Source organism: Rhinoraja longicauda, chromosome 8 (assembly GCF_053455715.1).
Source record: "Rhinoraja longicauda isolate Sanriku21f chromosome 8, sRhiLon1.1, whole genome shotgun sequence".
In the NCBI taxonomy this organism is placed as follows: Eukaryota; Metazoa; Chordata; class Chondrichthyes; order Rajiformes; family Arhynchobatidae; genus Rhinoraja; species Rhinoraja longicauda.
Genome location: NC_135960.1, coordinates 4,509,677 through 4,518,537, shown reverse-complemented (window position 1 = coordinate 4,518,537; position 8,861 = coordinate 4,509,677).

Genomic DNA, 8,861 nt, shown 5'->3' with positions numbered 1-8,861 from the left:
CTATCTTTCCCATATAACCCCAGTATCCTGCCTTCGCCCAATAACACCTGACACCCATACTAATGAAGAATCTATATCTCTGCTTTAAAAATATTTATTGACTTGGCTTCCACAGCCTTCTGTGGCAATGCACTCTGCAGATTCACCACCCTCTGACTGAAGAAATTCCTCTGCATCTTTCTTCAGGTACGTCCTTTTATTGTAAGGCTATGGCCTCTGGTCCTAGACTCCCCCGCTAGTGGAAACGTCCTCTCCACATCCACTCTGTCTAGGCCTTTCACTGTTCGGTAAGTTTCAATGAGGTCCCCCAATGAGGTGATAACGAAGAGATACAAGGATGTGAGGCCAGATGTAAATTGGAGGAACAGCACCTCGTATTTCACTTGGACAGCTGACAACCCAGAAGTATGAATGTTAAGTTATCAAGTAATCCCTGCACTCAAGCACTCCCTTCCCCCCCATCCTAGTTATCCTACTAGTTCCACTGTTCGCATCCTTGTATCCTTTTGTTATCACCTCTTCCCCAGCCATTGATGGGTCATTATGAGCTTCGGCCTACCTTGGTCATCTGTTGCCAGCCTTGCTTTGTTCTGGCCTTTTCCTACATCTACCCAGGAATGTCACCCCTTCTTTTTCTCCAGAGCCTGACCCGTTGAATTGCTCCAGGGCCTATATCTACAGTGTAAACCAGCATCTGCAGTTCCTTTCTACACAGACTGATTCTGTATGTTTTCACAGCCATTGTCATCTCTAAACCAGACTTGCTTACAATACAATACAATACAACACAATATATCTTTATTGTCATTGTACAGGGGAACAACGAGATAGGGAATGCGCCTCCCATATGATGCAATAATTTAATTAGCTAGTCAGTATTAATTTAAACAACCCAATGAAACAAATTGTAACAGTTTTAAAACAGAATAAAGTGCAAGTAGATCTGTGCCGGTTCACTGTGCGATGTGACCATCCGGCTCAGCAGGACCAGTTCATAGCAGCTATGGTCCTGGGGATGAAGCTCTTCCTGAGTCTGGAGGTGCGGGTGTAGAAGGCCTTGTATCATCTGCCCGATGGTAGAAGTTCGAACAGACTTTTGCAGGGGTGTGAAGAGTCTTTGTGGATGCTGGTGACTTTTCTGAGACATTGTGTGTTGTAGATGCCCTCCAAGGCTGGTAGCTGTGTTCCGATGGTCCTCTGAGCTCTATGGACTACCTGCTGAAGAGCTTTCCTCTCTGCCTCCGTGCAGCTGAGGTATCACACAGGGATGCCATGTGTTAGGATGCTCTCTATGGTGCAGCGGTACCTGCAGTACTTGAATTTTGAGAATGTAGTTTGTGACTGAACTAAAATTCTTTTGCCTAAAGATATGTAGATTTAGTTTTTTCTTGCAGCTTCTGAATTTGCTTAAGGTTTGTGCTTGCACGACTAATAGATTTCTATGCAGCTAATGAAGAGCATGCCACAGGGAAACACCTTTGAGCCAGTTTTATTGGTAATGTATTGGTTGTGAATCTAAATCCTGGAGCTCCCTGTTTCACAACATTGTGGATGTACATTCACCAGGTGGCACGGTGGCGCAGCGGTAGAGTTGCTTCCTTACAGCGCCAGAGACCCCGGTTCTATCCTGACTACGGGTGCTGTCTGTACGGAGTTTGTATGTTCTTCCCGTGACCTGCGTGGCTTTTCTCTGGGTGCTCCGGTTTCCTCCCACACTCCAAAGACGTACAGGTTTCTGGATTAATTGGCTCCGGTAGTGTGTGTAGGATATTGGTATGTGGGAATCGCTGGTCGGCGCAGACTCGGTGGACCGAAGGGCCTGTTTCTAAACAATAGATAATAGGTGCAGGAGGAGGCCATTCGGCCCTTCGAGCCAGCACCGCCATTCAATGTGATCATGGCTGATCATTCTCAATCAGCACCCCGTTCCTGCCTTCTCCCCATACCCCCTGACTCCGCTATCCTTAAGAGCTCTATCCAGCTCTCTCTTGAATGCATTCAGAGAATTGGCCTCCACTGCCTTCTGAGGCAGAGAATTCCACAGATTTACAACTCTCTGACTGAAAAAGTTTTTCCTCATCTCAGTTCTAAATGGCCTACCCCTTATTCTTAAACTGTGGCCCCTTGTTCTGGACTCCCCCGACATTGGGAACATGTTTCCTGCCTCTAACGTGTCAAACCCCTTAATAATCTTATACGTTTGGATAAGATCTCCTCTCATCCTTCTAAATTCCAGGGTATACAAGCCTAGTCGCTCCAGTCTTTAAACTAAAGGATGACTGCAGCAGTTCAATAAGGCAGGTCATTTCACCACCACGAAGACCACTAGAGCCCAAGCCGGCTGCCTGCCCCTTTTCTGGAGTTGCATCCGCGTCCAGGTGGTATTAGAGAGGAGACTACGTGCTGTCCACGGGCAACCTATGGGATTTACAGGTCCGCTGGGCACCGTGGGGGGTGGAATGCTTCCTTAGTAAGGAAAGAGAAATAGTTAATTCAAGAATATTTGCTTCACGTGCTATGGTGGTGGGTTTGTTTGTATTGTTTTGTATTGTATATATTATCGTAAATACAGTGCCTTCCATAATGTTTGGGACAAAGACCCATCAGTTATTTATTTGCCTCTGTACTCCACAATTTGAGATTTGTAATAGAAAAAAATCACATGTGGTTAAAGTGCACATTGTCGGACATTATTAAAGGGTATTTTTACACATTTTGGTTTCACCATGTAAAAATTACAGTTGAATTTATACACAGTCTCCCCATTTCAGGGCACCGTAATGGGACACATGGCTTCACAGGTGTTTGTAATTGCTCAGGTGTGTTTAAATGCCTCCTTAATGCAGGTATAAGAGAGCTCTCAGCACCTAGTCTTTCCTCCAGTCTTTCCATCACCTTTGGAAACTTTTTTTGTTGTTTATCAACATGAGGACCAAAGTTGTGTCAATGAAAGTCAAAGAAGCCATTATGAGAAACAAGAATAAAACTGTTAGAGACATCAACCAAACCTTAGACTTGCCAAAATCAACTGTTTGGAGCATCATAGAAACATAGAAAATAGGTGCAGGGGGAGGCCCTTCGAGCCAGCACCGCCATTCATTGTGATCATGGCTGATCATCCACAATCAGTAACCTGTGACCAACTTCTCCCCATATCCCTTGATTCCACTAGCCCCCCCCGAGCTCTATCTAATTCTCTCTTAAATTCAACCAGTGATTTGGCCATAAAGAAGAAAGAAAGCACTGGTGAGCTTACTAATCGCAAAGGGACTGGCAGGCCAAGGAAGATCTCCACAGCTGATGACAGAAGAATTCTCTCTATATTAAAGGAAAATCCCCAAACACCTGTCCGACAGAACAGAAACACTCTTCAGGAGTCAGGTGTTGATTTGTCAATGACCACTGTCCGCAGAAGACTTTATGAACAGAAATACAGAGGCTACACTGCAAGATACAAACCACTGGTTAGCCGCAAAAATAGGATGGCCAGGTTACAGTTTTCCAACAAGTACTTAAAAGAGCAACCACAGTTCTGGAAAAAAAGTTCTTGTGGACAGATGAGACAAAGATTAACTTGTATCAGAGTTATGGCAAGAGCAAAGTATGGAGGAGAGAAGGAACTGCCCAAGATCCAAAGCATACCACCTCATCTGTGAAACGCTGTGTTATGGCCTGGGCATGTATGGCTGCTGAAGGTACTGGCTCACTTATCTTCATTGATGATACAACTGCTGATGGTTGTAGCATAATGAATTCTGAAGTGTTTAGGCACATCCTATCTGCTCAAATTCAAACAAATGCCTCAAAACTCATTGGCCAGCGGTTCATTCTACAGCAAGACAGTGATCCCAAACATACTGCTAAAGCAACAAAGGAGTTTTTCAGAGCTAAAAAATGATTCATTCTTGAGTGTCCAAGTCAATCACCCGATCTGAACCCAATTGAGCATACCTTTATATGCTGAAGAGAATACTGAAGGGGACTAGCCCCCAAAACAAGCATAAGCTAAAGGTGGCTGCAATACAGGCCTGGCAGATCATCACCAGAGAAGACCCCCAGCAACTGGTGATGTCCATGAATCGCAGGCTTCAAGCCGTCATTGCATGCAAAGGATATGCAACAAAATACTAAACATGACTACTTTCATTTACATGACATTGCTGTGTCCCAAACATTATGGTGCCCAGAAATGGGGGGGGACTATGTATAAACACTGCTGTAATTTCTACATGCTGAAACCAAAATGTATATAAATGGCCTTTATTAAAATCTGACAATGTGCACTTTAACCACCTGTGATTTTTTTTTCTCTATTACAAATCTCAAATTGTGGCGTACAGAGGCAAATAAATAAATGATGGGTCTTTGTCCCAAACATTATGGAGGGCACGAAGTGTGAGGTGTTGCATTTTTGAAAGGCAAACCAATACAGGAGCTTCACGGTAGAGCTCTGAGGAGTGTTGTGGACCTGAGGGATCATCTAGGAGCGCAGGTACATAGTTTAAGAAAATAACTGCAGATGCTGGTACAAATCGATTTATTCACAAAATGCTGGAGTAACTCAGCAGGTCAGGCAGCATCTCGGGAGAGAAGGAATGGGTGACGTTTCGGGTCTGAAGAAGGGTCTCGACCCGAAACGTCACCCATTCCTTCTCTCCCGAGATGCTGCCTGACCTGCTGAGTTACTCCAGCATTTTGTGAATAAATCGAGCAGGTACATAGTTCCTTGAAAGTGGCATCACAGGCAGATAGGGTGGTCAAGATGAAGGGTCTTTGACCCCAAACATTACGGAAGGCACCGTATTTGATTACATTTATGTTTGTTTTTTAAAAAAAAACAGATCACTAGATGCTGACAATAGACAATAGGTGCAGGATTAGGCCATTTGGCCCTTTGAGCCAGCACCGCCATTCAATGTGATCATGGCTGATCATTCTCAATCAGTCACCCGTTCCTGCCTTCTCCCCATACCCCCTGACTCCGCTATCTTTACGAGCTCTATCTAACTCTCGCTTGAAAGCATCCAGAGAATTGGCCTCCACTGCCTTCTGAGGCAGTGAATTCCACAGATTTACAACTCTCTGACTGAAAAAGTTTTTTCTCATCTCCGTTCTAAATGGCCTACCCCTTATTCTTAAACTGTGGCCCCTGGTTCTGGAATGGCCAGCTTTACATCGCGAGCATTAGAGTTTGAATTGATTGTATTTGATTGAATTGATTGCTTAGCACCCCTCTGTGTGCCTGGGTCGTGGACTTTCTCACTGCCAGGCCCCAAGTGGTCAGGATGGGGGATAGAAATTTGGTTTTAAATTCATTTGATTCTAAAGGCGGCACAGTGACGTCTCTGGTAGAGCTGCTGCCTCACAGCGCCAATGACCCGGGTTCAATCCTGACCTTGGGTGCTGTCTGTATGGAGTTTGCACGTTCTCCAGCATTTTGAGTCTTATCTCCCTGTGACCAGGTTGGTTTCCACCGGGTGCTCCGGATTCTTCCCACATCCCAACGGCGTGCAGGTTTGCAGGTTAATTGGCTTATGAAAATTGCTCTTAGTGTGCGGGAAGTGGATGAGAAACTCTTCAGACTGGAAGAAGGGTCTCGACCCAAAACGTCACCCGTTCCTTCTCTCCAGAGATGCTGCCTGCCCCGCTGAGTTACTCCTGCATTTTGTACCTATCTTCAGTTTAAACCAGCATCTACAGTTCCTTCCTGGACACAAGAAGCTTCAGAGGAAGTAGCCTCAGAAATAGTGGATGCATTAGTGATAATTTTTCAAAACTCTTTAGATTCTGGAGTAGTTCCTGAGGATTGGAGGGTAGCTAATGTAACCCCACTTTTTAAAAAGGGAGGGAGAGAGAAAAAGGGGAATTATAGACCAGTTAGCCTAACATCGGTAGTGGGGAAAATGCTAGAGTCAGTTATTAAAGATGTGATAGCATCACATTTGGAAAGTGGTGAAATCATCGGACAAAGTCAGCATGGATTTACCAAAGGCAAATCATGTCTGACGAATCTTATAGAATTTTTCGAGGATGTAACTAGTGGAGTGGATAAGGGAGAACCAGTCGATGTGTTATATCTGGACTTTCAGAAGGCCTTCGACAAGGTCCCACATAGGAGATTGGTGTACAAACTTAAAGCACACGGTATTGAGGAGTTCAGTTTTGAGGTGGATAGAAAATTGGTTGGTGGACAGGAAGCAAAGAGTAGGAATAAACGGGCCCTTTTCGGAATGGCAGGCAGTGACTAGTGGGGTACCGCAAGGCTCAGTGCTGGGACCCCAGTTATTTACAGTGTATATTAATGATTTGGACGAGGGAATTGAATGCAACATCTCTAAGTTTGCGGATGACACGAAGCTGGGTGGCAGTGTTAGCTGCGAGGAGGATGCTAGGAGGCTGCAGAGTGACTTGGAAAGATTAGGCGAGTGGGCAAATGCATGGCAGATGCAATATAATGTGGATAAATGTGAGGTTATCCACTTTGGCGGCAAGAACAGGAAAGCAGAGTATTACCGGAATGGTGACCGATTGGGAGAAGGGGAGATGCAACGTGACCTGGGTGTCATGGTGCACCAGTCATTGAAAGCAAGCATGCAGGTGCAGCAGGCAGTGAAGAAAGCAAATGGTATGTTGGCATTCATAGCAAGAGGATTTGAGTTTAGGAGCAGGGAGGTTCGGCTGCAGTTGTACAGGGCCTTGGTGAGACCGCACCTGGAGTATTGTGTGCAGTTTTGGTCTCCTAACCTGAGGAAAGACGTTCTTGCCTTGGAGGGAGTACAAAGTAGGTTCACCAGATTAATCCCTGGGATGGCGGGACTTGCATATGAGGAAAGACTGGATAGACTGGGCTTGTACTCGCTGGAATTTAGAAGACTGAGGGGGGATCTTATAGAAACATATAAAATTCTTAAGGGGTTGGAGAGGCTAGATGCGGGAAGATTGTTCCCGATGTTGGGGGAGTCCAGAATCAGGGGTCACAGCTTAAGGATAAGGGGGAAGTCTTTTAGGACCGAGATGAGAAAACATTTCTTCACACAGAGAGTGGTGAGTCTGTGGAATTCTCTGCCACAGAAGGTAGTTGAGGCCAGTTCATTGGCTATATTTAAGAGGGAGTTAGATGTGGCCCTTTTTGCTAAAGGGATCAGGGGGTATGGAGAGAAGGCAGGTACAGGCTACTGAGCTGGATGATCAGCCATGATCATATTGAATGGCGGTGCAGGCTTGAAGGGCCAAATGGCCTACTCCTGCACCTATTTTCTATGTTTCTATGTTTCTAGATGCTGGAAACTTTTATCAAATATAGACACAAAGTACGGTGGAACGTAGCGGGACAGGATGCGAAGAGGATGTTTCCACTAGCGGTCCAAGACCAGAGGGCACTGCCTCAGAATAAAAACATACCTTTAGGAAGGAGATGAGGAGAAATCTCTAGGCAAAGGGTGGTGAACCTGCAGAATTCGTTGCCACAGACAGCTGTAGAAACATAGAAAATAGGTGCAGGAGTAGGCCATTCGGCCCTTCGAGCCTGCACCACCATTCAATATGATCATGGCTGATCATCCAGCTCAGTAACCTGTACCTGCCTTCTCTCCATACCTCCTGATCCCTTTAGCCACAAGGGCCACATCTAACTCCCTCTTAAATATAGCCAATGAACTGGCCTCAACTACCTTCTGTGGCAGAGAATTCCACAGACTCACCACTCTCTGTGTGAAGAAATGTTTTCTCATCTCGGTCCTAAAAGACTTCCCCCTTATCCTTAAGCTGTGACCCCTGGTTCTGGACTCCCCCAACATCGGGAACAATCTTCCCGCATCTAGCCTCTCCAACCCCTTAAGAATTTGATATGTTTCTATAAGATCCCCCCTCAGTCTTCTAAATTCCAGCGAGTACAAGCCTAGTCTATCCAGTCGAGGAGGCCATCATTCGGTATTTTTAAGGTGGATATTGATAGATACTTGATTGGTAAGGGTGTCAATGGTCATGGGGAGATGGCAGGAGAATGGGGTTGAGAGGAAATATATAGTCATACAGTCATCCAACGTGAAACAGGCTCTTCAGCCCAACATGTCCCAGCTACATTAGTCCCACCTGCCTGCGTTTGGAGCATGTCCCTCCAAACCTGTCCTTTCCATGCACCTGTCTAACTGTTGGATTAGTCCCTGCCTCAACGACCTCCTCTGGCAGCTCGTTCCATACACTCACCACCCTTTGTGTGCAAAAGTTGCCTCTCAGATTCCAATTAAATCTTTTCCCCTTCACCTTAAGCCTATGTCCTCTGGTCCTCAATTCCCCTACTCTGGGGCAAGAGACTCTGTGCATCTACCCAATCTATTCCTCAGCAGAGGCCAGGTCAGTGGACATTGTGTGGAGGGAATGAATAGACAATGCTTCGGGTGGGGACCCTTCTACAGACGAGCAGGTCATTTTAAGCATGAATGCCTTTCCACAAAAGGTCCTGACTCGGAATGTCGCCTGTATATTCCCTCCACCGATGCTGCCTGAGCTGCTGCGTTCCTCCAGTGGTTTGTGTTTTAGATTTAGATTTAGATTTAGAGATACAGCGCGGAAACAGGCCCTTCGGCCCACCGAGTCCGCGCCGCCCAGCGATCCCCGCACATTAACACTATCCTACACACACACTAGGGACATTTTTTTTACATTTACCCAGTCAATTAACCTACGTACCTGCACGTCTTTGGAGTGTGGGAGGAAACCGAAGATCTCGGAGAAAACCCACGCAGGTCACGGGGAGAACGTACAAACTCCGTACAGACGGCGCCCGTAGTCAGGATCGAACCCGAGTCTCCGGCGCTGCATTCGCTGTAAGGCAGCAACTCTATCGCTGCGCCACCGTGCCG